Genomic DNA, 27,238 nt, shown 5'->3' with positions numbered 1-27,238 from the left:
TAGCGTGTGTGTGTGTAGGTAGCGTGTGTGTGTGTGTGTAGCGTGTGTGTGTGTAGGTAGCGTGTGTGTGTGTGTAGGTAGCGTGTGTGTGTGTAGGTAGCGTGTGTGTGTGTGTGGGTAGTGTGTGTGTGTGTGTGTAGGTAGCGTGTGTGTGTGTGTAGGTAGCGTGTGTGTGTGTGTGTAGGTAGCGTGTGTGTGTGTGTGTAGGTAGCGTGTGTGTGTGTGTAGGTAGCGTGTGTGTGTGTGTGTAGGTAGCGTGTGTGTGTGTGTAGGTAGCGTGTGTGTGTGTGTAGGTAGCGTGTGTGTGTGTGTAGGTAGCGTGTGTGTGTGTGTGTGGGTAGCGTGTGTGTGTGTGTGGTAGCGTGTGTGTGTGTGTGTAGGTAGCGTGTGTGTGTGTGTGTGGTAGGTGCGTGTGTTTGGGTAGTGTGTGTGTGTGTTACCTGCGTGTGTGTGTGTAGGGGACGTGTGTGTGTGTGTGTGTACTGTGTGTGGTAGCGTGTGTGTGGGTGTTACCTGCGTGAGGACTACTCTCCGGGAATGATTTCTTCGTTGATAAAAAACTCAATGGTCTCCCTCCTCCCAGTCATCTGTGTTACTGTCCAGCTCGTCAGTGTCCACTCCCTAGAGACAGAGAGGTCAGGGGTCAAGCTTAGTAAGCCTGGTCCCCAAGCCAGGGGGGTTATCTACGTACCCCCTCGGAGCTGCGGGGGTTTATCCATGTACCTCCTCAGAGCTGCGGGGGGGTTTAATCCATGTACCTCCTCAGAGCTGCGGGGGTATCTACGTACCTCCTCAGAGCTGCGGGGGGGGGGGGGGGGGGGTTTATCCATGTACCTCCTCAGAGCTGGGGGTATCTCACGTACCTCCTCAGAGCTGCGGGGTTATCTACGTACCTCCTCGGAGCTGCGGGGGTTATCTACGTACCTCTCGGAGCTGCGCGGGGGGGGTTATCTACGTACCTCCTCGAACTGCGGGGGGTATCTACGTACCTCCTCAGAGCTGCGGGGGGGGGGTTATCTGCGCACCTCCTCAGAGCTGCGGGGTTATCTCCGTACCTCCTCAGAGCTGCGGGGGGTTATCTACGTACCTCCTCAGAGCTGCGGGGGGGGGGGGTTATCTTACGTGCCTCCTCAGAGCTGCGGGGGTATCTACGTGCCTCCTCGGAGCTGCGGGGGTTATCTACGTACCTCAACAAGAGCTGCGGGGTCCCGGGGTTATCTACGTACCTCCCTCGGAGCTGCGGGGGGTTATAGTAACTGCGTAAGACCTCCTCGGGCTGCGGGGGTTATCTAGCACGTACCTCCTCGGAGCTGCGGGGGGGTTATAGTAGCACGTACCTCCTCGGAGCTGCGGGGGTTATCTACGTACCTCCTCGGAGCTGCGGGGGGTTATCTACGCACCTCCTCAGAGCTGCGGGGGTTATCTAGCCCATGTACCTCCTCGGAGCTGCGGGGGTTATCTACGCAACTCGGAGCTGCAGGCGGGCGGTCTTCTGTTATGGTGCTGCTGCAGGGTCCCAGCCTCCCGGTAGGTACGGTAGTCCTCCATCATGCTCCTCCTCTTGTCCACCAGCTCCCTGGAGGCCTTCGACTGGCTCAGACGATCCTTCTGCTCAAAGATCTTAGAGTACTTCTTCAGGTCCTTCTTGATCACCTGGGGAACACGGGTCAAAATACAAGAAGAAAAACACGTTACACGTAGCAACAAGACCATCAGGGGTCCCGGCTAAGCCCATGTTATAGTAGCAACAAGACCATTAAGGGTCCCAGCTAAGCCCATGTTATAGTAGCAACAAGACCACCAAGGGTCCCGGCTAAGCCCATGTTATAGTAGCAACAAGACCACCAAGCGTCCCGGCTAAGCCCATGTTATAGTAGCAACAAGACCATCAAGGGTCCCAGCTAAGCCCATGTTATAGTAGCAACAAGACCACCAAGGGTCCCGGCTAAGCCCATGTTATAGTAGCAACAAGACCACCAAGGGTCCCGGCTAAGCCCATGTTATAGTAGCAACAAGACTGTCAGGGTCCCGGCTAAGCCCATTTTATAGTAGCAACAAGACCGCCAAGGGTCCCGGCTAAGCCCATGTTATAGTAGCAACAAGACCACCAAGGGTCCCGGCTAAGCCCATGTTATAGTAGCAACAAGACTGTCAGGGTCCCGGCTAAGCCCATGTTATAGTAGCAACAAGACCGCCAAGGGTCCCGGCTAAGCCCATGTTATAGTAGCAACAAGACTGTCAGGGTCCCGTCTAAGCTGATGTTATAGTAGCAACAAGACTGTCAACACCAAGGGTCCCGGCTAAGCCCATGTTATAGTAGCAACAAGACTGTCAGGGTCGCTGGCCCATGTTATAGTAGCACCAAGACCATCAAGGGTCCCGGCTAAGCCCATGTTATAGTAGCAACAAGACTGTCAACACCAAGGGTCCCGGCTAAGCCCATATTATAGTAGCACCAAGACCATCAAGGGTCCCAGCTTAGCTGATTTTATAGTAGCAACAAGACTGTCAGGGTCCCAGCTTAGCTGATTTTATAGTAGCAACAAGACTGTCAGGGTCCCAGCTTAGCTGATGTTATAGTAGCAACAAGACTGTCAGGGTCCCAGCTTAGCTGATTTTATAGTAGCAACAAGACTGTCAGGGTCCCAGCTTAGCTGATTTTATAGTAGCAACAAGACTGTCAGGGTCCCAGCTTAGCTGCTGTTATAGTAGCAACAAGACTGTCAGGGTCCCAGCTTAGCTGCTGTTATAGTAGCAACAAGACTGTCAGGGTCCCAGCTTAGCTGATGTTATAGTAGCAACAAGACTGTCAACACCAAGGGTCCCGGCTAAGCCCATGTTATAGTAGCAACAAGACTGTCAGGGTCCCAGCTTAGCTGATGTTATAGTAGCAACAAGACTGTCAGGGTCCCAGCTTAGCTGATGTTATAGTAGCAACAAGACTGTCAGGGTCCCAGTTTGGCTGATGTTATAGTAGCAACAAGACCACCAAGGGTCCCGGCTAAGCCCATGTTATAGTAGCAACAAGACTGTCAGGGTCCCAGCTTAGCTGCTGTTATAGTAGCAACAAGACTGTCAGGGTCCCAGCTTAGCTGATGTTATAGTAGCAACAAGACTGTCAACACCAAGGGTCCCGGCTAAGCCCATGTTATAGTAGCAACAAGACTGTCAGGGTCCCAGCTTAGCTGCTGTTATATATACGCAGTCAGACACATTACAACAAACTCTTTCGACACACAGAAGTTCAGACAGAAGTCACTACTTGTCCAGACACTGAACGAGTTTTGGATTCTATTGGTTTAAAACAACCTTGATGACAGAGTAAATAAAATGAAATACTATAAATACTGGACACACACACACACACACACACACACACACACACACACACACACACACACACACACACACACACACACACACACACACACACACACACACACACACACACACACACACACACACACACACCTTGATGGAGTCCTGTGTGAGCAGAGTAGCAGGCCGAGGTCTCCAGAGTAGCTGACAGAAACGATCCTTGTTGTTCTTCTGGAGGAGACGCCCCTGGAAGGTCCACAGCCAATAGGCATTGTCCACCTGACGGGAGAGACAACCCCCTTTTTAAAAACACACTTGGTATGGCTCAGATAATAACACACTTGGCTCAGATAATAACACACTATGGCTCAGATAATAACACACTTGGTATGGCTCAGATAATAACACACTTGGTATGGCTCAGATAATAACACACTATGGCTCAGATAATAACACACTTGGTATGGCTCAGATAATAACACACTTGGTATGGCTCAGATAATAACACACTTGGTATGGCTCAGATAATTACACACTATGGCTCAGATAATAACACACTATGGCTCAGATAATAACACACTTGGTATGGCTCAGATAATAACACACTATGGCTCAGATAATAACACACTATGGCTCAGATAATAACACACTATGGCTCAGATAATAACACACTATGAAAACGTAGAAAACTTGAACATTAAAGAGAGCCGCACACTCTAGGAGCGCAGATGCAAAAAAATTAATGGCCAACGTTTCAACAGCCAAGCCGTTTTCAAATAAAATTTATTTATATAACCCTTCTTACATCAGCTGATATCTCAAAGTGCTGTACAGAAACCCAGCCTAAAACCCCAAACAGCAAGCAATGCAGGTGTAGATTCACGGTGGCTAGGAAAAACTCCCTAGAAAGGCCAAAACCTAGGAAGAAACCTAGAGAGGAACCAGGCTATCTGGCTGTGCTGTGCTTGTGTGTTTCGACAGCCAAAGCTGTCTTCATCAGGGTATAATCACCCTCTAGGAGCTCCAAGCTGTCTTCATCAGGGTATAATCACCCTCTAGGAGCTCCAAGCTGTCTTCATCAGGGTATAATCACCCTCTAGGAGCTCCAAGCTGTCTTCATCAGGGTATAATCACCCTCTAGGAGCTCCAAGCAGTCTTCATCAGGGTATAATCACCCTCTAGGAGCTCCAAGCTGTCTTCATCAGGGTATAATCACCCTCTAGGAGCTCCAAGCTGTCTTCATCAGGGTATAATCACCCTCTAGGAGCTCCAAGCTGTCTTCATCAGGGTATAATCACCCGCTAGGAGCTCCAAGCTGTCTTCATCAGGGTATAATCACCCTCTAGGAGCTCCAAGCTGTCTTCATCAGGGTATAATCACCCTCTAGGAGCTCCAAGCTGTCTTCATCAGGGTATAATCACAAACACTGCGGCTCCATGACTGTTTCGTCGTGTCAAAAGACACAGGTGTCTGTCGGTTACTAGTCCAACGCTCTAACCACTAGGCTGCCCTGTCTGTAATCACGGCCCAGAGAGGCCTGATATCATTGGTTAATTATTGTGGTACAAACCAACCTTCATTTGGTTGGTCTTCCATTTAAATAAACATGACAGGAGTTTATTCCCTGTGTGTGTGTGGTGTGTCAGGTGTGTGAGTGTGAGGTGTGTGTGTCAGGTGTGTGTGTGTGTGAGGTGTGTGAGTGTGAGTGTGTGTGTCAGGTGTGTGTGTGTGAGATGTGTGTGTGTGTGGTGTGTGTGTGTGTGTGTGAGGTGTGTGTGTGTGAGGTGTGTGTGTGTGTGAGGTGTGTGTGTGTGTGGTGTGTGTGTGTGTGGTGTGTGAGTGTGAGGTGTGTGTGTCAGGTGTGTGTGGTGTGTGGTGTGTGTGTGAGTCAGGTGTGTGAGTGTGAGGTGTATGAGTGTGAGGTGTGTCAGGTGTGTGTGTGTGTGTGGTGTGTGAGTGTGTGGTGTGTGTGTGTCTGGTGTGTCAGGTGTGTGAGTGTGAGGTGTGTGTGTGTGAGGTGTGTGTGTGTGGTGTGTGTGTGTGAGGTGTGTGTGTGTGTGGTGTGTGTCAGGTGTGTGTGTGTGTGGTGTGTGTCAGGTGTGTGAGTGTGAGGTGTGTGTGTGTGTGGTGTGTGTCAGGTGTGTGAGTGTGAGGTGTGTGTGTGTGAGGTGTATGAGTGTGAGGTGTGTGTGTGTGTGGTGTGTGTCAGGTGTGTGTGTGTGTGGTGTGTGTCAGGTGTGTGAGTGTGAGGTGTGTGTGTGTGTGGTGGGTGTGTGTGTGTCAGGTGTGTGTGTGTGTCAGGTGTGTGTGTGTGTCAGGTGTGTGTGTGTGTCAGGTGTGTGTGTGTGTCAGGTGTGTGTGTGTGTGTCAGGTGTGTGTGTGTGTGTCAGGTGTGTGTGTGTGTGTCAGGTGTGTGTGTGTGTGTGGTGTGTGTGTGTGTGTGTGGTGTGTGTGTGTGTGTGTCAGGTGTGTGTGTGTGTGTGTCAGGTGTGTGTGTGTGTGTGTCAGGTGTGTGTGTGTGTGTGTCAGGTGTGTGTGTGTGTGTGTCAGGTGTGTGTGTGTGTGTGTGTCAGGTGTGTGTGTGTGTGTGTGTCAGGTGTGTGTGTGTGTGTGTGTCAGGTGTGTGTGTGTGTGTGTGTCAGGTGTGTGTGTGTGTGTGTGTCAGGTGTGTGTGTGTGTGTGTGTCAGGTGTGTGTGTGTGTGTGTGTCAGGTGTGTGGTGTGTGTGTGTCAGGTGTGTGTGTGTGTGTCAGGTGTGTGTGTGTGTGTGTCAGGTGTGTGTGTGTGTGTGTCAGGTGTGTGTGTGTGTGTGTCAGGTGTGTGTGTGTGTGTGTCAGGTGTGTGTGTGTGTGTGTGTCAGGTGTGTGTGTGTGTGTGTCAGGTGTGTGTGTGTGTGTCAGGTGTGTGTGTGTGTGTCAGGTGTGTGTGTCAGGTGTGTGTGTGTGTGTCAGGTGTGTGTGTGTGTCAGGTGTGTGTGTGTGTGTCAGGTGTGTGTGTGTGTGTCAGGTGTGTGTGTGTGTCAGGTGTGTGTGTGTGTCAGGTGTGTGTGTGTGTCAGGTGTGTGTGTGTCAGGTGTGTGTGTGTGTGTCAGTGTGTGTGTGTGAGGTGTGTGTGTCAGGTGTACCTTGTGACTCCACCAGGACACAGAGGTCACCAGGTATCGTCCCGTAGGGTCCCACTCTACGTCAGAGGCCATGGTGTTCAACCATGTTCATCATGGTGCAATCAGAGGTGTCCACAAACGCCAGGGCCCCGTTCATACTGGAGGAGAGGACAGGGTTAACACAGGAGGGAGATCTCTCTCTCACACACACACACAGGGCCCCGTTCATACTGGAGGTGAGGACAGGGTTAACAGGAGGGAGATCTCTCTCACACACACACACACCAGGGCCCCGTTCATACTGGAGGAGAGGACAGGGTTAACACAGGAGGGGAGATCTCTCTCTCACACACACACCAGGGCCCCGTTCATACTGGAGGAGAGGACAGGGTTAACACAGGAGGGGAGATCTCTCTCACACACACACACACACACACACACACACACACACACACACACACACACACACACACACACACACACACACACACACACACACACACACACACACACACACACACACGCCAGTGTTCATACTGGAGGAGGGACAGGGTTAACACAGGAGGGGAGCTCTCTCTCCCCTCACACACACGCCAGGGCCCCGTTTATACTGGAGGAGAGGACAGGGTTAACACAGGAGGGGAGATCTCTCTCTCACACACACGCCAGGGCCCCGTTCATACTGGAGGAGAGGACAGGGTTAACACAGGAGGGGAGCTCTCTCTCTCCCTCACACACACGCCAGGGCCCCGTTTATACTGGAGGAGAGGACAGGGTTAACACAGGAGGGGAGATCTCTCTCTCACACACACGCCAGGGCCCCGTTCATACTGGAGGAGAGGACAGGGTTAACACAGGAGGGGAGCTCTCTCTCTCCCTCACACACACGCCAGGGCCCCGTTTATACTGGAGGAGAGGACAGGGTTAACACAGGAGGGGAGATCTCTCTCTCACACACACGCCAGGGCCCTGTTCATACTGGAGGAGAGGACAGGGTTAACACAGGAGGGGAGCTCTCTCTCTCCCTCACACACACGCCAGGGCCCCGTTTATACTGGAGGAGAGGACAGGGTTATCTCTCTCTCTCTCTCTCTCACACACACACACACACACAAACGCCAGGGCCCCGTTCATACTGGAGGAGAGGACAGGGTTAACACAGGAGGGGAGATCTCTCACACACACACACACACACACACACACACACACACACACACACACACACACACACACACACACACACACACACACACACACACACACACACACACACACGTCTTGTACCTCCTGAGTCCAGCCAGCACCATGAACTGTCCCTGAGGACTCCAGAAGATGCTGTTGGCCTGCTGCTTGTCAAACATCTCTGGAGAGAGAAGGGGGAGGAGAGGAGAGAAGGGGGGAGGAGAGAGAAGGGAGAGGGAGAGAGAAGGGAGAGGGAGAGAGAAGGGGGAGAGGAGAGAAGGGGGAGAGGAGAGAAGGGAGAGGAAGAGAGAAGGGAGAGGAAGAGAGAAGGGAGAGGAAGAGAGAGAAGGGGGAGAGGAAGAGAGAAGGAGAGAAGAGAGAGAGGGAGAGAGAAGGGAGAGGGAGAGAGGGAGAGAGAAGGGAGAGGGAGGAAGGGAGAGGGGAGAGAAGGGAGAGGAAGGGAGAGGAAGGAGAGAGAAGGGAGAGAGAAGGAGAGAGAGAGAAGGGGGAGAGAGAAAGGGTTAAGAGAGAGAAGGGAGAGGAAGAGAGAGAAGGGAGGAAGAGAGAGAAGAGAGGAAGGAGAGAAGGGAGAGGAAGAGAGAGAAGGGAGGGAAGAGAGAGAAGGAGAGGAAGAGAGAGAAGGGAGAGGAAGAGAGAGAAAGGGAGAGGGAGAGAGAAGGGAGAGGAAGAGAGGAGAGGGGAGAGGAAGAGAGGGAGAGGAAGAGAGAAGGGAGAGAGAAGGGAGAGGGAGAGAGAAGGGAGAGAGAAGGGAGAGGGAGAGAGAAGGGAGAGGGAGAGAGAAGGGAGAGAGAAGGGAGAGGAAGAGAGAAGGGAGAGGGAGAGAGAAGGGAGAGGGAGAGAGAAGGGGGGAGAGGAGAGAAGGGAGAGGAAGAGAGAGAAGGGAGAGGAAGAGAGAGAAGGGAGAGGAAGAGAGAGAAGGGAGAGGAAGAGAGAGAAGGGAGAGGAAGAGAGAGAAGGGAGAGGGAGAGAGAGAAGGGAGAGGAAGAGAGAGAAGGGAGAGGAAGAGAGAGAAGGGAGAGGGAGAGAGAAGGGAGAGGAAGAGAGAAGGGAGAGGAAGAGAGAAGGGAGAGGAAGAGAGAAGGGAGAGGAAGAGAGAGAGAAGGGAGAGAGAAGGGAGAGAGAAGGGAGAGAGAAGGGAGAGAGAAGGGAGAGAGAAGGGAGAGGAAGAGAGAAGGGAGAGAGAAGGGAGAGGAAGAGAGAAGGGAGAGGGAGAGAGAAGGGAGAGGGAGAGAGAAGGGAGAGGGAGAGAGAAGGGAGAGGGAGAGAGAAGGGAGAGGGAGAGAGAAGGGAGAGGAAGAGAGAGAGAAGGGAGAGGAAGAGAGAGAGAAGGGAGAGGGAGAGAGAAGGGAGAGAGAAGGGAGAGGAAGAGAGAAGGGAGAGGGAGAGAGAAGGGAGAGGGAGAGAGAAGGGGGGAGAGGAGAGAAGGGAGAGGAAGAGAGAAGGGAGAGGAAGAGAGAAGGGAGAGAGAAGAGAGAAGGGAGAGAGAAGGGAGAGGAAGAGAGAAGGGAGAGGGAGAGAGAAGGGAGAGGGAGAGAGAAGGGAGAGAGAAGGGAGAGGAAGAGAGAAGGGAGAGGGAGAGAGAAGGGAGAGGGAGAGAGAAGGGAGAGGGAGAGAGAAGGGGGGAGAGGAGAGAAGGGAGAGGAAGAGAGAAGGGAGAGGAAGAGAGAAGGGAGAGGAAGAGAGAAGGGAGAGGAAGAGAGAAGGGAGAGGAAGAGAGAGGAGAGAGAAGGGGGAGAGGAGAGAGAAAGGTGGGAGGAGAGAAGGGGAGGAAGAGAAAGGGGGAGGAGAGAAGGAGAGGAAGAGAGAGAGGGAGAGAGAGAGGGGGAGAGGAGAGAAGGGAGAGGAAGAGAGAGGAGAGAGAAGGAGAGGAAGAGAGAGGAGAGAGAGGGAGAGGGAGAGAGAAGGGAGAGGGAGAGAGAGAAGGGGAGAGGAGAGAAGGAGAGGAAGAGAGAAGGGAGAGGAAGAGAGAAGGGAGGGAAGAGAGAGGAGAGAGAGAAGGGGGAGAGGAGAGAGAAAGGTGGGAGGAGAGAAGGGGGGAGAGAGTAGGGGAGGAAGAGAGAAGGGGAGGAGAGAGGAGAGAGAAGGGGGAGGAGAGACAAGGGGGGAGAGAGACAAGGGAGAGAGAAGGGGAGGAGAGAAAAGGGGAGAGAGAGAAGAGAGAGAAGGGGGAGGGGAGAGAAGGGGAGAGAGAAGAGAAGGGGAGGGGAGAAGGGGGAGAGGAGAGAGAAGGGGGAGGGGAGAGAAGGGGGAGAGGAGAGAGAAGGGGGAGAGGAGAGAGAAGGGGGAGAGGAGAGAGAAGGGGGGGAAGGGGGGAGAGAATGTTACAGTAACAGACTGTGTTGTTTGCCAAAGGACTGAATAGTTCAAACCCCCGAGCTGACAAGGTACAAATCTGTCGTTCTGCCCCTGAACAGGCAGTTAACCCACTGTTCCTAGGCCGTCATTGAAAATAAGAATTTGTTCTTAACTGACTTGCCTGGTTAAATAAAGGTTAAAAAAAATAAAAATAAATAAATAAAAACGACATCTGACAACAGTAGAGACGGAATAACTTATAGACATTACAGAGTCATGAGATTCTCAGGTAAAGGTTGGACTGAGAGAGAGGGGGGGGGGCAACCTTATAGACATTACAGAGTCATGAGATATTCTCAGGTAAAGGTTGGACTGAGAGAGAGGGGGGCATCCTTATAGACATTACAGAGTCATGAGATTCTCAGGTAAAGGTTGGACTGAGAGAGAGGGGGGGGGGGGGGAGACATCCTTATAGACATTACAGAGTCATGAGATATTCTCAGGTAAAGGTCAGACTCACTGATGAGTTCGATCTTCCCGTTGTTCTTGACGTGGTAGAACGAGGCGTTGATTCTGGGAGATTCACCGTGCAGGACGGCAAACTTACTGCCGTTGGGCTCCCACGCAAACGCTATGATGCTCTCCGCTAGGGGACGACAACACTGGTGTTATTATACCTGGTGGTGTTACCTGGTGGTGTTACTGCACCTGGTGGTGTTATTATACCTGGTGGTGTTACTGCACCTACAAACGCTATGATGCTCTCCGCTAGGGGACGACAACACTGGTGTTACTATACCTGGTGGTGTTACTGCACCCAGTGGTGTTATTATACCTGGTGGTGTTACTGCACCAGGTGGTGTTACTGCACCTACAAACACTATGATGCTCTCCGCTAGGGGACGACAACACTGGTGTTATTATACCTGGTGGTGTTAATGCACCTGGTGGTGTTACTATACCTGGTGGTACCTAGTGGTGTTACTGCACCTGCAAACGCTATGATGCTCTCTGCTAGGGGACGACAACACTGGTGTTATTATACCTGGTGGTGTTACTGCACCTGGTGGTGTTACTGCACCTGGTGGTGTTACTGCACCTGGTGGTGTTACTATACCTGGTGGTGTTACTATACCTGGTGGTGTTACTATACCTGGTGGTGTTACTATACCTACAAACGCTATGATGCTCTCCGCTAGGGGACGACAACACTGGTGTTACTGCACCTGGTGGTGTAACTGCACCTGGTGGTGTAACTGCACCTGGTGGTGTAACTGCACCTGGTGGTGTTACTGCACCTGGTGGTGTTACTGCACCTGGTGGTGTTACTGCACCTGGTGGTGTTACTGCACCTGGTGGTGTTACTGCACCTGGTGGTGTTACTATACCTAAAAACGCTATGATGCTCTCCGCTAGGGGACGACAACACTGGTGTTATTATACCTGGTGGTGTTACCTGGTGGTGTTACTGCACCTGGTGGTGTTACTGCACCTGGTGGTGTTACTGTATATTATCAGTGGGGGGGTTCTGTCCATCTTGTCAGAGTGGGGGGTGTGCTTTACCAGTTTTAGATTCCGGGTCTCCCTTCATCTCCACCACGTCAACAGGAACCTGCTTCTCTCTCATCCTGAAGATCTCAAAGTTGGTCACCACACCCTGAGAGAAGGTGAGAACGAGAGGAGAGAGAAGAGGAGAGGAGAGAACGAGAGGACAGACAGGAGGAGAATGATGGAGGAGATGACAGAGGAGAGAAAATGGAGGAGAGGAGGAGAGAACGAGAGGATAGGAGGATGACAGAGGAGAAAGAATGATGGAGGAGATGACAGAGAGGACAGACCGGAGGAGAGGAGGAGAGAACGAGAGAAGAGGACAGACAGGAGGAGAGAACAAGAGGAGAGGACAGACAGGGGGAGAGGAGGAGAGAACGAGAGGAGAGACAGGAGGAGAGAACGAGAGGACAGAGAATGATGAAGGAGAGGACAATGAGAGAATGACAGAGGATGAGGACAGAGAGAAAGGAGACTTGGAAATGAGGTTTAACATCAAAGCATTCACCCTCCCTCTGTTCTCCTCCCCTCCGGTCACATTCACCCTCCCTCTGTTCTCCTCCCCCCTTCACCCTCCCTGTTCTCCTGCCCCTTCACCCTCCCTCTGTTCTCCTCCCCTCCGGTCACATTCACCCTCCCTCTGTTCTCCCCCCCCTTCACTAACCTGAGTTCCTTTAGGTGTCCGGTCTACCTTGACACAGAGGTAGTCTCCCTGTCTCTGTCCCCCCTTCACTAACCTGAGTTCCTTTAGGTGTCCGGTCTACCTTGACACAGAGGTAGTCTCCCTGTCTCTGTCCCCCCTTCACTAACCTGAGTTCCTTTAGGTGTCCGGTCCACCTTGACACAGAGGTAGTCTCCCTGTCTCTGTCCCCCCCCTTCACTAACCTGAGTTCCTTTAGGTGTCCGGTCTACCTTGACACAGAGGTAGTCTCCCTGTCTCTGTCCCCCCTTCACTAACCTGAGTTCCTTTAGGTGTCCGGTCCACCTTGACACAGAGGTAGTCTCCCTGTCTCTGTCCCCCCTTCACTAACCTGAGTTCCTTTAGGTGTCCGGTCCACCTTGACACAGAGGTAGTCTCCCTGTCTCTGTCCCCCCTTCACTAACCTGAGTTCCTTTAAGTGTCCGGTCCACCTTGACACAGAGGTAGTCTCCCTGTCTCCTGTCCCCCTTCACTAACCTGAGTTCCTTTAGGTGTCCGGTCCACCTTGACACAGAGGTAGTCTCCCTGTCTCTGCCAGTGGAGTTTACAGTCCACCACATTGAAGAGGTTCCTGACTCTGATCTCCTGTCTGGAGGGAAGCTGCATCAGAGTCACTCTGGCTGGGATGTCTTTGTCCTCGGGGACCCAGAACGCTATGATGTTATCGCCTGGGGACCAGGAGAAGTCCCTGCAGAGGGGAGGAGGGGATTAGTATATACACACACACACACCGCTATGATGTCATCACCTGGGGACCAGGAGAAGTCCCTGCAGAGGGGAGGAGGGGATTAGTACACACACACCGCTATGATGTCATCACCTGGTGGTATTCCTCTAACTAGTCTCTAAGGGTCAACATCCCCAGGATAAAGACATAACATTTACATAACAGATTGAACTGACTGATTAAGGGTCAACATGATAACAGATTGTACTGACTGATTAAGGGTCAACATGATAACAGATTGTACTAACTGATTAAGGGTCAACATGTTTGGGATGTCTGACAGGTGGTATTCCTCTAACTAGTCTCTGTCTGACAGGTGGTATTCCTCTAACTAGTCTCTGTCTGACAGGTGGTATTCCTCTAACTAGTCTCTGTCTGACAGGTGGTATTCCTCTAACTAGTCTCTGTCTGACAGGTGGTATTCCTCTAGTCTCTGTCTGACAGGTGGTATTCCTCTAGTCTCTGTCTGACAGGTGGTATTCCTCTAGTCTCTGTCTGACAGGTGGTATTCCTCTAGTCTCTGTCTGACAGGTGGTATTCCTCTAGTCTCTGTCTGACAGGTGGTATTCCTCTAGTCTCTGTCTGACAGGTGGTATTCCTCTAGTCTCTGTCTGACAGGTGGTATTCCTCTAGTCTCTGTCTGACAGGTGGTATTCCTCTAGTCTCTGTCTGACAGGTGGTATTCCTCTAGTCTCTGTCTGACAGGTGGTATTCCTCTAGTCTCTGTCTGACAGGTGGTATTCCTCTAACTAGTCTCTGTCTGACAGGTGGTATTCCTCTAACTAGTCTCTGTCTGACAGGTGGTATTCCTCTAACTAGTCTCTGTCTGACAGGTGGTATTCCTCTAGTCTCTGTCTGACAGGTGGTATTCCTCTAGTCTCTGTCTGACAGGTGGTATTCCTCTAACTAGTCTCTGTCTGACAGGTGGTATTCCTCTAGTCTCTGTCTGACAGGTGGTATTCCTCTCTAGTCTCTGTCTGACAGGTGGTATTCCTAACTAGTCTCTGTCTGACAGGTGGTATTCCTCTAACTAGTCTCTGTCTGACAGGTGGTATTCCTCTAACTAGTCTCTGTCTGACAGGTGGTATTCCTCTAACTAGTCTCTGTCTGACAGGTGGTATTCCTCTAACTAGTCTCTGTCTGACAGGTGGTATTCCTCTAACTAGTCTCTGTCTGACAGGTGGTATTCCTCTAACTAGTCTCTGTCTGACAGGTGGTATTCCTCTAACTAGTCTCTGTCTGACAGGTGGTATTCCTCTAACTAGTCTCTGTCTGACAGGTGGTATTCCTCTAACTAGTCTCTGTCTGACAGGTGGTATTCCTCTAACTAGTCTCTGTCTGACAGGTGGTATTCCTCTAACTAGTCTCTGTCTGACAGGTGGTATTCCTCTAACTAGTCTCTGTCTGACAGGTGGTATTCCTCTAACTAGTCTCTGTCTGACAGGTGGTATTCCTCTAACTAGTCTCTGTCTGACAGGTGGTATTCCTCTAACTAGTCTCTGTCTGACAGGTGGTATTCCTCTAACTAGTCTCTGTCTGACAGGTGGTATTCCTCTAGTCTCTGTCTGACAGGTGGTATTCCTCTAACTAGTCTCTGTCTGACAGGTGGTATTCCTCTAGTCTCTGTCTGACAGGTGGTATTCCTCTAGTCTCTGTCTGACAGGTGGTATTCCTCTAGTCTCTGTCTGACAGGTGGTATTCCTCTAGTCTCTGTCTGACAGGTGGTATTCCTCTAGTCTCTGTCTGACAGGTGGTATTCCTCTAGTCTCTGTCTGACAGGTGGTATTCCTCTAACTAGTCTCTGTCTGACAGGTGGTATTCCTCTAGTCTCTGTCTGACAGGTGGTATTCCTCTAACTAGTCTCTGTCTGACAGGTGGTATTCCTCTAACTAGTCTCTGTCTGACAGGTGGTATTCCTCTAACTAGTCTCTGTCTGACAGGTGGTATTCCTCTAGTCTCTGTCTGACAGGTGGTATTCCTCTAGTCTCTGTCTGACAGGTGGTATTCCTCTAACTAGTCTCTGTCTGACAGGTGGTATTCCTCTAGTCTCTGTCTGACAGGTGGTATTCCTCTAGTCTCTGTCTGACAGGTGGTATTCCTCTAGTCTCTGTCTGACAGGTGGTATTCCTCTAGTCTCTGTCTGACAGGTGGTATTCCTCTAACTAGTCTCTGTCTGACAGGTGGTATTCCTCTAACTAGTCTCTGTCTGACAGGTGGTATTCCTCTGACAATTCTCTAGTCTCTGTCTGACAGGTGGTATTCCTCTAGTCTCTGTCTGACAGGTGGTATTCCTCTAACTAGTCTCTGTCTGACAGGTGGTATTCCTCTAACTAGTCTCTGTCTGACAGGTGGTATTCCTCTAACTAGTCTCTGTCTGACAGGTGGTATTCCTCTAACTAGTCTCTGTCTGACAGGTGGTATTCCTCTAACTAGTCTCTGTCTGACAGGTGGTATTCCTCTAGTCTCTGTATGCTATATATATATATATAATCCCCCGGATATAGACTTACTTGATACCACTGATCTTCAGACTCTTCTTATCCAACAGGCCCATGGACTACGACAGGAGAAAACAGGATGTTATTAAGTATGGACACACCAGTCTGTTACACCTAGACACTCAGGGTAATACTGGTCAATCTAACTTACTGGGGTCGTAGATGCTCAGAGTAATACTGGTCAATCTAACTTACTGGGGTCGTAGATGCTCAGAGTAATACTGGTCAATCTAACTTACTGGGGTCTCCTAGATGCTCAGAGTAATACTGGTCAATCTAACTTACTGGGGTCTCCTAGATGCTCAGAGTAATACTGGTCAATCTAACTTACTGGGGTCTCCTAGACACTCAGAGTAATACTGGTCAATCTAACTTACTGGGGTCTCCTAGACACTCAGAGTAATACTGGTCAATCTAACTTACTGGGGTCATAGATGCTCAGAGTAATACTGGTCAATCTAACTTACTGGGGTCGTAGATGCTCAGGGTAATACTGGTCAATCTAACTTACTGGGGTCGTAGATGCTCAGGGTAATACTGGTCAATCTAACTTACTGGGGTCGTAGATGCTCAGGGTAATACTGGTCAATCTAACTTACTGGGGTCATAGATGCTCAGGGTAATACTGGTCAATCTAACTTACTGGGGTCGTAGATGCTCAGAGTAATACTGGTCAATCTAACTTACTGGGGTCTCCTAGACGCTCAGAGTAATACTGGTCAATCTAACTTACTGGGGTCATAGATGCTCAGAGTAATACTGGTCAATCTAACTTACTGGGGTCATAGATGCTCAGTGTAATACTGGTCAATCTAACTTACTGGGGTCGTAGATGCTCAGAGTAATACTGGTCAATCTAACTTACTGGGGTCGTAGATGCTCAGAGTAATACTGGTCAATCTAACTTACTGGGGTCTCCTAGACGCTCAGAGTAATACTGGTCAATCTAACTTACTGGGGTCATAGATGCTCAGAGTAATACTGGTCAATCTAACTTACTGGGGTCATAGATGCTCAGAGTAATACTGGTCAATCTAACTTACTGGGGTCATAGATGCTCAGAGTAATACTGGTCAATCTAACTTACTGGGGTCATAGATGCTCAGAGTAATACTGGTCAATCTAACTTACTGGGGTCATAGATGCTCAGAGTAATACTGGTCAATCTAACTTACTGGGGTCATAGATGCTCAGTGTGGGGACTTACTGGGGTCATAGATGCTCAGAGTAATACTAGTCAATCTAACTTACTAGGTTCATAGATGCTCAGGGTAATACTGGTCAATCTAACTTACTGGGGTCATAGAAGCTCAGTGTGGGGACTTACTGGGGTCATAGAAGCTCAGTGTGGGGACTTACTGGGGTCATAGATGCTCAGGAGTAATACTGGTCAATCTAACTTACTGGGGTCATAGAAGCTCAGTGTGGGGACTTACTGGGGTCTCGTAGATGCTCAGTGTGTCCTGGGTCATCCTGGCAAAGAACTTCCCATCGTGACTCCACCTGGAGAAACAGACACACGTTAGACCACTGCAGGTAGGGAGAGAACCAAGACAGTTAGGGGAGAGAACCAAAACAGTTAGGGGAGAGAACCAAAACAGTTAGGGGAGAGAACCAAGACAGACCGCTGCAGTTAGGGAGAGAACCAAGACAGTCCGCTGCAGCTAGGGGAGAGAACCAAGACAGTTAGGGGAGAGAACCAAGACAGTTAGGGGAGAGAACCAAGACAGAACGCTGCAGTTAGGGAGAGAACCAAGACAGAACGCTGCAGTTAGGGAGAGAACCAAGACAGTTAGGGGAGAGAACCAAGACAGACCGCTGCAGCTAGGGAGAGAACCAAGACAGTTAGGGAAGAGAACCAAGACAGACCGCTGCAGCTAGGGAGAGAACCAAGACAGTTAGGGGAAAGAACCAAGACAGAAAGCAAGAGAAACAAGTTCTGCTACAGTTCTTGGCTACTAGAACAGAGGGGTGGTAGTCAGGCCTTACTAGAAGATGTAGAGACATGAAAACAGAGAGGGTGGGTAGTCAGGCCTTACTAGAAGATGTAGAGACATGAAAACAGGCAGGCCTTACTAGAAGATGTAGAGACATGAAAACAGAGAGGTGGGTAGTCAGGCCTTACTAGAAGATGTAGAGACATGAAAACAGAGAGGTGGGTAGTCAGGCCTTACTAGAAGATGTAGAGACATGAAAACAGAGAAGATGTAGAGACATGAAAACAGGGGTGGGTAGTCAGGCCTTACTAGAAGATGTAGAGACATGAAAACAGAGAGGTGGGTAGTCAGGCCTTACTAGAAGATGTAGAGACATGAAAACAGAGAGGTGGGTAGTCAGGCCTTACTAGAAGATGTAGAGACATGAAAACAGAGAGGTGGGTAGTCAGGCCTTACTAGAAGATGTAGAGACATGAAAACAGAGAGGTGGGTAGTCAGGCCTTACTAGAAGATGTAGAGACATTAAAACAGAGGGGTGGGTAGTCAGGCCTTACTAGAAGATGTAGAGACATGAAAACAGAGAGGTGGGTAGTCAGGCCTTACTAGAAGATGTAGAGACATTAAAACAGAGGGGTGGGTAGTCAGGTCTTACTAGAAGATGTAGAGACATGAAAACAGAGAGGGGTGGGTAGTCAGGCCTTACTAGAAGATCTAGAGACATGAAAACAGAGAGAGGTGGGTATTCAGTCCTTACTTGAAGATGGGCCAGTGGGCGGAGCTCTCACAGTGAAAGCCTCTCTTCTTCTGGCCAGTCAGAATGTCCCAGATGATGATGGCCTGGGGGTCCTCCTTAGTGTCCATCAGGGGACTGAACGTCACCACGTACCTACAAAGCATTACATAACACCTTTATGTGTAGCTTCATAAGGATTCGTACAGATGACATAGACAGGTTATAACCACACTAGGCTCACCATGTACAGGGTAACTGCCAAAATGAAAGGAAACACTCGAGTCAACGAGGGGGGTACAAAGTACATTGATTAACATCCCATCATGCTTAGGGGCGGCAGCGTAGCATAGTGGTTAGAGCTTTGGACTAGTTATCGGAAGGTTGCGAGTTCAAACCCCCCGAGCTGACAAGGTCTGTCGTTCTGCCCCTGAACAGGCAGTTAACCCACTGTTCCTAGACCAGTTAACCCACTGTTCCTAGACCAGTTAACCCACTGTTCCTAGACCAGTTAACCCACTGTTCCTAGACCAGTTAACCCACTGTTCATTGAAAATAAGAATTTGTTCTTAACTGACTTGCCTAGTTAAATAAAGGTAAAAATAAAAAAAAAATCCCAGTGATTAGACACACCCTATTCCCAGTGATTAGACACACCCGGTCCCTATTCCCAGTGATTAGACACACCCTATTCCCAGTGATTAGACACACCCGGTCCCTATTCCCAGTGATTAGACACACCCTATTCCCAGTGATTAGACACACCCTATTCCCAGTGATTAGACACACCCTATTCCCAGTGATTAGACACACCCTATTCCCAGTGATTAGACACACCCTATTCCCAGTGATTAGACACACCCTATTCCCAGTGATTAGACACACCCTATTCCCAGTGATTAGACACACCCTATTCCCAGTGATTAGACACACCCTATTCCCAGTGATTAGACACACCCTATTCCCAGTGATTAGACACACCCTATGATTAGACCCAGTGATTAGACACACCCTATTCCCAGTGATTAGACACACCCTATTCCCAGTGATTAGACACACCCTATTCCCAGTGATTAGATTACACCCTATTCCCAGTGATTAGACACACCCTATTCCCAGTGATTAGACACACCCTATTCCCAGTGATTAGACACACCCTATTCCCAGTGATTAGACACACCCTATTCCCAGTGATTAGACACACCCTATTCCCAGTGATTAGACACACCCTATTCCCAGTGATTAGACACACCCTATTCCCAGTGATTAGACACACCCTATTCCCAGTGATTAGACACACCCTATTCCCAGTGATTAGACACACCCTATTCCCAGTGATTAGACACACCCTATTCCCAGTGATTAGACACACCCTATTCCCAGTGATTAGACACACCCTATTCCCAGTGATTAGACACACCCTATTCCCAGTGATTAGACACACCCTATTCCCAGTGATTAGTAATTGTATAAGTGTGCCCTTGGTTTACTTTTGTCCTGACGATATATTGTTACAATGTCCGTTGGTGCGTGTGAGTACCTGTGCTGTCTGTTTTGGGCTTACGTGTCATTGTGTGGATGACTACAGGTCTCGTCCCGTGTGTTAGTCATTGTGCAGGATTGTCACGTTACAGGTCTTGTGTGTTAGTCATTGTGCGGATGATTACGGTGTGTTAGTCATTGTGCGGATGATTACGGGTCTCGTCCCATGTGTTAGTCATTGTGCGGATGATTACGGGTCTCGTCCCATGTGTTAGTCATTGTGCGGATGATTACGGGTCTCGTCCCGTGTGTTAGTCATTGTGCGGATGATTACGGGTCTCGTCCCATGTGTTAGTCATTGTGCGGATGATTACGGGTCTCGTCCCATGTGTTAGTCATTGTGCGCTTGTGTTATTTATTCGAGGTACTCCTCTCGTTTTGGAGTTTAAATCCTGTGTGTTGTATACGTGTTTGCTTGGTCTTCGTCCCCGTGCCTGTACATAACAACAACATTACGTATTCCTGCGCCCGTCTCCCGAACCTTTACGCCAGCGTGACACACCCCTCTAATTCCAGAAACGCATAGAATCTACGCCGACGAGCATCGAAGCTGTTCTGGCTGGTGGTGCAACACCCTATTAAGACACTTTATGTTGGGGTTTCCTTTATTCTGGCAGTTACATGTAGCTACCAAGCATTATAACCCTTTTATGTAGCTTCACACGGCTTCATACCGCCGACAGAGCTACCACTAGGGCATGGGGGTGTCCACGGTGTCCATCAGGGGACTGGACGTGACGGCGTCCCTATGAAGCGTTATAACATCTTAAAAAGCTTAATAAGACTACATAGTTACATTATGGCCTGAAGGTCCTCAGTTACTATCAGGGAATTAAGCATTATAACAACGTAATGTAGCTTCATTTTTATTTTACCTTTATTTAACTAGGCAAGTCAGTTAAGAATAAATTCTTATTTTCAATGACGGTCTAGTGGGTTAACTGCCTTTTTCAGGGGCAGAACGACAGATTTTTACCTTGTTGCCTCGAGGATTCAATCTCGGAACCTGTCTGTTACAAGTCCAACGCTGTAACCACTAGGCTACCTGTCCCCCCCCTAACCACTAGGCTACCTGTCCCCCCCCTAACCACTAGGCTACCTGTCCCCCCCTCTAACCACTAGGCTACCTGTCCCCCCTCTAACCACTAGGCTACCTGTCCCCCCTCTAACCACTAGGCTACCTGTCCCCCCCTCTAACCACTAGGCTACCTGCCCCCCTCTAACCACTAGGCTACCTGCCCCCCCTCTAACCACTACGCTACCTGTCCCCCCCTAACCACTAGGCTACCCACCCCCCTCTAACCACTAGGCTACCTACCCCCCCTCTAACCACTAGGCTACCTGTCCCCCCCCCTAACCACTAGGCTACCTGTCCCCCCCCTCTAACCACTAGGCTACCTAATAATATAATAATATATGCCATTTAGCAGACGCTTTTATCCAAAGCGACTTACAGTCATGTGTAACATACATTCTACGTATGGGTGGTCCCCCCTCTAACCATTGAACCCACTACCCTGGCGTTACAAGCGCCATGCTCTACCAACTGAGCTACAGAAGGACCACCCCCTCTAACCACTAGGCTACCTGTCCCCCCTCTAACCACTAGGCTACCTGCCCCCCCCCTAACCACTAGGCTACCTGTCCCCCTCTAACCACTAGGCTACCTGTCCCCCCTAACCACTAGGCTACCTGTCCCCCCTCTAACCACTAGGCTACCTGTCCCCCCTCTAACCACTAGGCTACCTACCCCCCCCCTCTAACCACTAGGCTACCTGTCCCCCTCTAACCACTAGGCTACCTGTCCCCCCCCCTCTAACCACTAGGCTACCTGCCCCCCTCTAACCACTAGGCTACCTGTCCCCCTCTAACCACTAGGCTACCTGCCCCCCTCTAACCACTAGGCTACCTGTCCCCCCTAACCACTAGGCTACCTGTCCCCCCTCTAACCACTAGGCTACCTGCCCCCCTCTAACCACTAGGCTACCTGCCCCCCCCTCTAACCACTAGGCTACCTGCCCCCCCCTCTAACCACTAGGCTACCTGCCCCCCTCTAACCACTGGGCTACCTGCCCCCTCTAACCACTAGGCTACCTGTCCCCCCCTCTAACCACTAGGCTACCTACCCCCCTCTAACCACTAGGCTACCTACCCCCCCCCTCTAACCACTAGGCTACCTGTCCCCCCTCTAACCACTAGGCTACCTGTCCCCCCTCTAACCACTAGGCTACCTGTCCCCCTAGGCTACCTCCCCCTCCTAACCACTAGGCTACCTGTCCCCCCCTAACCACTAGGCTACCTGCCCCCTAACCACTAGGCTACCTGCCCCCCTCTAACCACTAGGCTACCTGCCCCCCACCTAACCACTAGGCTACCTGCCCCCCCCTCTAACCACTAGGCTACCTGCCCCCCTCTAACCACTAGGCCACCTGTCCCCTCTAACCACTAGGCTACCTGCCCCCCCCTCTAACCACTAGGCTACCTGCCCCCCTCTAACCACTAGGCTACCTGCCCCCCCCCTCTAACCACTAGGCTACCTGCCCCCTCTAACCACTAGGCGACCTGCCCCCCTCTAACCACTAGGCTACCTGCCCCCCCTCTAACCACTAGGCTACCTGCCCCCCCCTCTAACCACTAGGCTACCTGCCCCCCTCTAACCACTAGGCTACCTGCCCTCCCCCTCTAACCACTAGGCTACCTGCCCTCCCCCTCTAACCACTAGGCTACCTGTCCCCCCCCCCCCCCTCTAACCACTAGGCTACCTGTCCCCCCCTCTAACCACTAGGCTACCCGTCCCCCTCTAACCACTAGGCTACCTGTCCCCCCTCTAACCACTAGGCTACCTGTCCCCCCCCTAACCACTAGGCTACCTGCCCCCTAACCACTAGGCTACCTGCCCCCTCCTAACCACTAGGCTACCTGCCCCCCACTAACCACTAGGCTACCTGCCCCCCACCTAACCACTAGGCTACCTGCCCCCCCACCTAACCACTAGGCTACCTGCCCCCCTCCTAACCACTAGGCTACCTGCCCCCCCCTCTAACCACTAGGCTACCTGCCCCCCCTCTAACCACTAGGCTACCTGCCCCCCCTCTAACCACTAGGCCACCCCCCTCTAACCACTAGGCTACCTGTCCCCCCCTCTAACCACTAGGCTACCTGTCCCCCCTAACCACTAGGCTACCCGTCCCCCTCTAACCACTAGGCTACCTGTCCCCCTCTAACCACTAGGCTACCTGTCCCCCCCTAACCACTAGGCTACCTGCCCCCCCCTCTAACCACTAGGCTACCTGCCCCCCCTAACCACTAGGCTACCTGCCCCCCCACCTAACCACTAGGCTACCTGCCCCCCCACCTAACCACTAGGCTACCTGCCCCCACCTAACCACTAGGCTACCTGCCCCCCTCTAACCACTAGGCTACCTGCCCCCCTCTAACCACTAGGCTACCTGCCCCCCCCTCTAACCACTAGGCCACCCCCCCCTAACCACTAGGCTACCTGCCCCCCTAACCACTAGGCTACCTGCCCCCCCTCCCCTAACCACTAGGCTACCTGCCCCCCCTCTAACCACTAGGCTACCTGTCCCCCCTCTAACCACTAGGCTACCTGCCCCCCCTCTAACCACTAGGCTACCTGTCCCCCCTCTAACCACTAGGCTACCTGCCCCCTAACCACTAGGCTACCTGTCCCCCTCTAACCACTAGGCTACCTGTCCCCCCTAACCACTAGGCTACCTGCCCCCCTCTAACCACTAGGCTACCTGCCCCCCTCTAACCACTAGGCTACCTGCCCCCCTCTAACCACTAGGCTACCTGCCCCCCTCTAACCACTAGGCTACCTGCCCCCCCTCTAACCACTAGGCTACCTGCCCCCCCTCTAACCACTAGGCTACCTGCCCCCCCCTCTAACCACTAGGCTACCTGTCCCCCCCCTCTAACCACTAGGCTACCTGTCCCCCCCTCTAACCACTAGGCTACCCCCCCTAACCCCTACCTGCCCCCCCTCTAACCACTAGGCTACCTGTCCCCCCCCTCTAACCACTAGGCTACCTGTCCCCCTCTAACCACTAGGCTACCTGTCCCCCCTCTAACCACTAGGCTACCTGTCCCCCCTAACCACTAGGCTACCTGCCCCCCTAACCACTAGGCTACCTGCCCCCCCTAACCACTAGGCTACCTGCCCCCCCACCTAACCACTAGGCTACCTGCCCCCCCTCTAACCACTAGGCTACCTGCCCCCCTCTAACCACTAGGCCACCCCCCCTCTAACCACTAGGCTACCTGCCCCCCCCTCTAACCACTAGGCGACCTGCCCCCTCTAACCACTAGGCTACCTGCCCCCCCTAAACCACTAGGCTAGGCTGCCCCCCCTCTAACCACTAGGCGACCTGCCCCCCTCTAACCACTAGGCGACCTGCCCCCCCTCTAACCACTAGGCTACCTGCCCCCCTCTAACCACTAGGCTACCTGCCCCCCCCTCTAACCACTAGGCTCTACCTGCCCTCCCCCTCTAACCACTAGGCTACCTGTCCCCCCCCCCCCTCTAACCACTAGGCTACCTGCCCCCCTCTAACCACTAGGCTACCTGTCCCCCCTAACCACTAGGCTACCTGTCCCCCTCTAACCACTAGGCTACCTGTCCCCCCTCTAACCACTAGGCTACCTGCCCCCCCTAACCACTAGGCTACCTGCCCCCTCTAACCACTAGGCTACCTGCCCCCTAACCACTAGGCTACCTGCCCCCCACCTAACCACTAGGCTACCTGCCCCCCACCTAACCACTAGGCTACCTGCCCCCCTAACCACTAGGCTACCTGCCCCCCCCTCTAACCACTAGGCTACCTGCCCCCCCTCTAACCACTAGGCCACCCCCCCCTAACCACTAGGCTACCTGTCCCCCCACTCTAACCACTAGGCTACCTGTCCCCCCTAACCACTAGGCTACCCGTCCCCCTCTAACCACTAGGCTACCTGTCCCCCCTCTAACCACTAGGCTACCTGTCCCCCCCCTAACCACTAGGCTACCTGCCCCACCTAACCACTAGGCTACCTGCCCCCTCTAACCACTAGGCTACCTGCCCCCTAACCACTAGGCTACCTGCCCCCCCACCTAACCACTAGGCTACCTGCCCCCCCACCTAACCACTAGGCTACCTGCCCCCACCTAACCACTAGGCTACCTGCCCCCCCTAACCACTAGGCTACCTGCCCCCCTCTAACCACTAGGCTACCTGCCCCCCCCTCTAACCACTGGCCACCCCCTCTAACCACTAGGCTACCTGCCCCCCCCTAACCACTGGCTACCTGCCCCCCCTCTAACCACTAGGCTACCTGCCGCCCCCTCTAACCACTAGGCTACCTGTCCCCCCCTCTAACCACTAGGCTACCTGCCCCCCTCTAACCACTAGGCTACCTGCCCCCCTCTAACCACTAGGCTACCTGCCCCCCTCTAACCACTAGGCTACCTGCCCCCCCCTCTAACCACTAGGCTACCTGCCCCCCTCTAACCACTAGGCTACCCCCCCTCTAACCACTAGGCTACCTGCCGCCCCATCAGGCTTCATAGATGTGATCTAGACAGGCATGTATTATTCATTAGCGATTGGTTACCTCTCGCAGGGGGAGAAGTCGATCAGAGACACTCCTGGTGGCTGAAACGTTGGATCTGCTTGAACTTCTCTCCGCCCCACAATGCAATGCCTCGCTGGTGGAACGTGGCCAGGTAGGTTCCCTTGGGAGACCAGCGGACATAGGTCTCTGTCCAGCGCTACAGGGACACGACACGGTCACAACCTCAGAATTAAATCAAAAGAATTAAACCACGGCTAAGATTCTGATTTACCCAATCTGATTGGTTGAACCATCATCTCACTGCGCTGTCGTGATTCTGATTTACCCAATCATCAAGCCTTCTACTTTTCAAGCATCAAAAAGCCGTAAAGGTATTTCTGTAGATGGAGAATGTGCTCAGTGCAAAAAAAAAAAAAAAAAAAAAAAAAACTCTGATTGGTTGAACCATCATCTCACTGCGCTGTCGTGATTGGTCGAATGGTTGACTCACCGCCCTCTCCTCGGAGACGATTGGATCCTTGGCGTCGTTGTTGAAGATGGCGGTCCTCTCTCCTGATTCGTAGATGACGCTGTACTGGTCACGACAGTCAGGATCCTCCATCCAGTGACGCATGTTACCCTGGCAACACAAACAGGAAGTGGCCGTTAGTAATGACCCCCCCCCCTCCTCCACAACACCGGGTGGGTATTCTCTGAACGTGTGGCTGAAGTGACAGTGTGTAACACTCACAAAGTCCTTGAAGGGCTGCTTCTCAGGAGTCTCCCACTCGTCACTGATGCTCATGTACCTGGAACACAACGTCACCATCTACAGCAGACAGTTCTATATCATGTATATCTATGGCAAACAATTCTGCCGTGTTGATGTTGTGCCTAGATGCCCTGAACACCCCATATAACAGCTGGAATGATGCTCCCGGACACCCCATATAACAACTGGAATGATGCTCCCGGACACCCCATATAACAGCTGGAATGATGCCCCTAGACACCCCATATAACAGCTGGAATGATGCTCCCGGACACCCCATATAACAGCTGGAATGATGCCCAGAACATCCCATATAACAGCTGGAGTGATGCTCCCGGACACCCCATATAACAGCTGGAATGATGCCCCCAGACACCCCATATAACAGCTGGAATGATGGCCCCGGACACCCCATATAACAGCTGGAATGATGCCCCTGAACACCCCATATAACAGCTGGAGCACCCCGGACATATAACAGCTGGAATGATGCTCCCTGAACACCCCATATAACAGCTGGAATGATGCCCCCAGACACCCCATATAACTGGAATGATGGCCCGGACACCCCATATAACAGCTGGAATGATGCCCCTGAACACCCCATATAACAGCTGGAATGATGCCCCCATATAACAGCTGACACCCCATATAACAGCTGGAATGATGCCCCTAATGATGATGCTCCCGGACACCCCATATAACAGCTGGAATGATTCCCTGAACACCCCATATAACAGCTGGAATGATGCTCCCGGACACCCCATATAACAGCTGGAATGATGCCCCTAGACACCCCATATAACAGCTGGAATGATGCCCCTAGACACCCCATATAACAGCTGGAATGATGCCCTGAACACCCCATATAACAGCTGGAATGATGCTCCCGGACACCCCATATAACAGCTGGAATGATGCCCCTAGACACCCCATATAACAGCTGGAATGTTGGCCCCGGACACCCCATATAACAGCTGGAATGTTGGCCCAAACACCCCATATAACAGCTGGAATGATGCTCCCGGACACCCCATATAACAGCTGGAGTGATGCCCCCGAACACCCCATATAACAGCTGGAATGATGCTCCCGGACACCCCATATAACAGCTGGAATGATGCCCCTAGACACCCCATATAACAGCTGGAGTGATGCTCCCGGACACCCCATATAACAGCTGGAATGATGCTCCCGGACACCCCATATAACAGCTGGAGTGATGGTGTTTTCTTACTTGTCGAAGTCGGTGAACACATTGACTCTGAAGGTGTGCTGCTTGTCCAGCTTGTAGCCGTCAGCGTTCTTCACTGCCT

At 51.8% G+C, this 27,238-nt stretch overlaps 1 pseudogene; it reads right to left on the bottom strand.

The window, feature by feature from the left end:
* Nucleotides 1-561: 561 nt before the first annotated feature.
* Nucleotides 562-27,232, bottom strand: LOC124029045 (annotated as a pseudogene).
* Nucleotides 27,233-27,238: the final 6 nt, after the last annotated feature.

The sequence above is a fragment of the Oncorhynchus gorbuscha genome, unplaced genomic scaffold, assembly GCF_021184085.1.
Source record: "Oncorhynchus gorbuscha isolate QuinsamMale2020 ecotype Even-year unplaced genomic scaffold, OgorEven_v1.0 Un_scaffold_5300, whole genome shotgun sequence".
In the NCBI taxonomy this organism is placed as follows: Eukaryota; Metazoa; Chordata; class Actinopteri; order Salmoniformes; family Salmonidae; genus Oncorhynchus; species Oncorhynchus gorbuscha.
The sequence above is the reverse complement of the archived record's forward strand: the minus strand, read 5'-3'. Positions and strand labels throughout refer to the sequence as shown.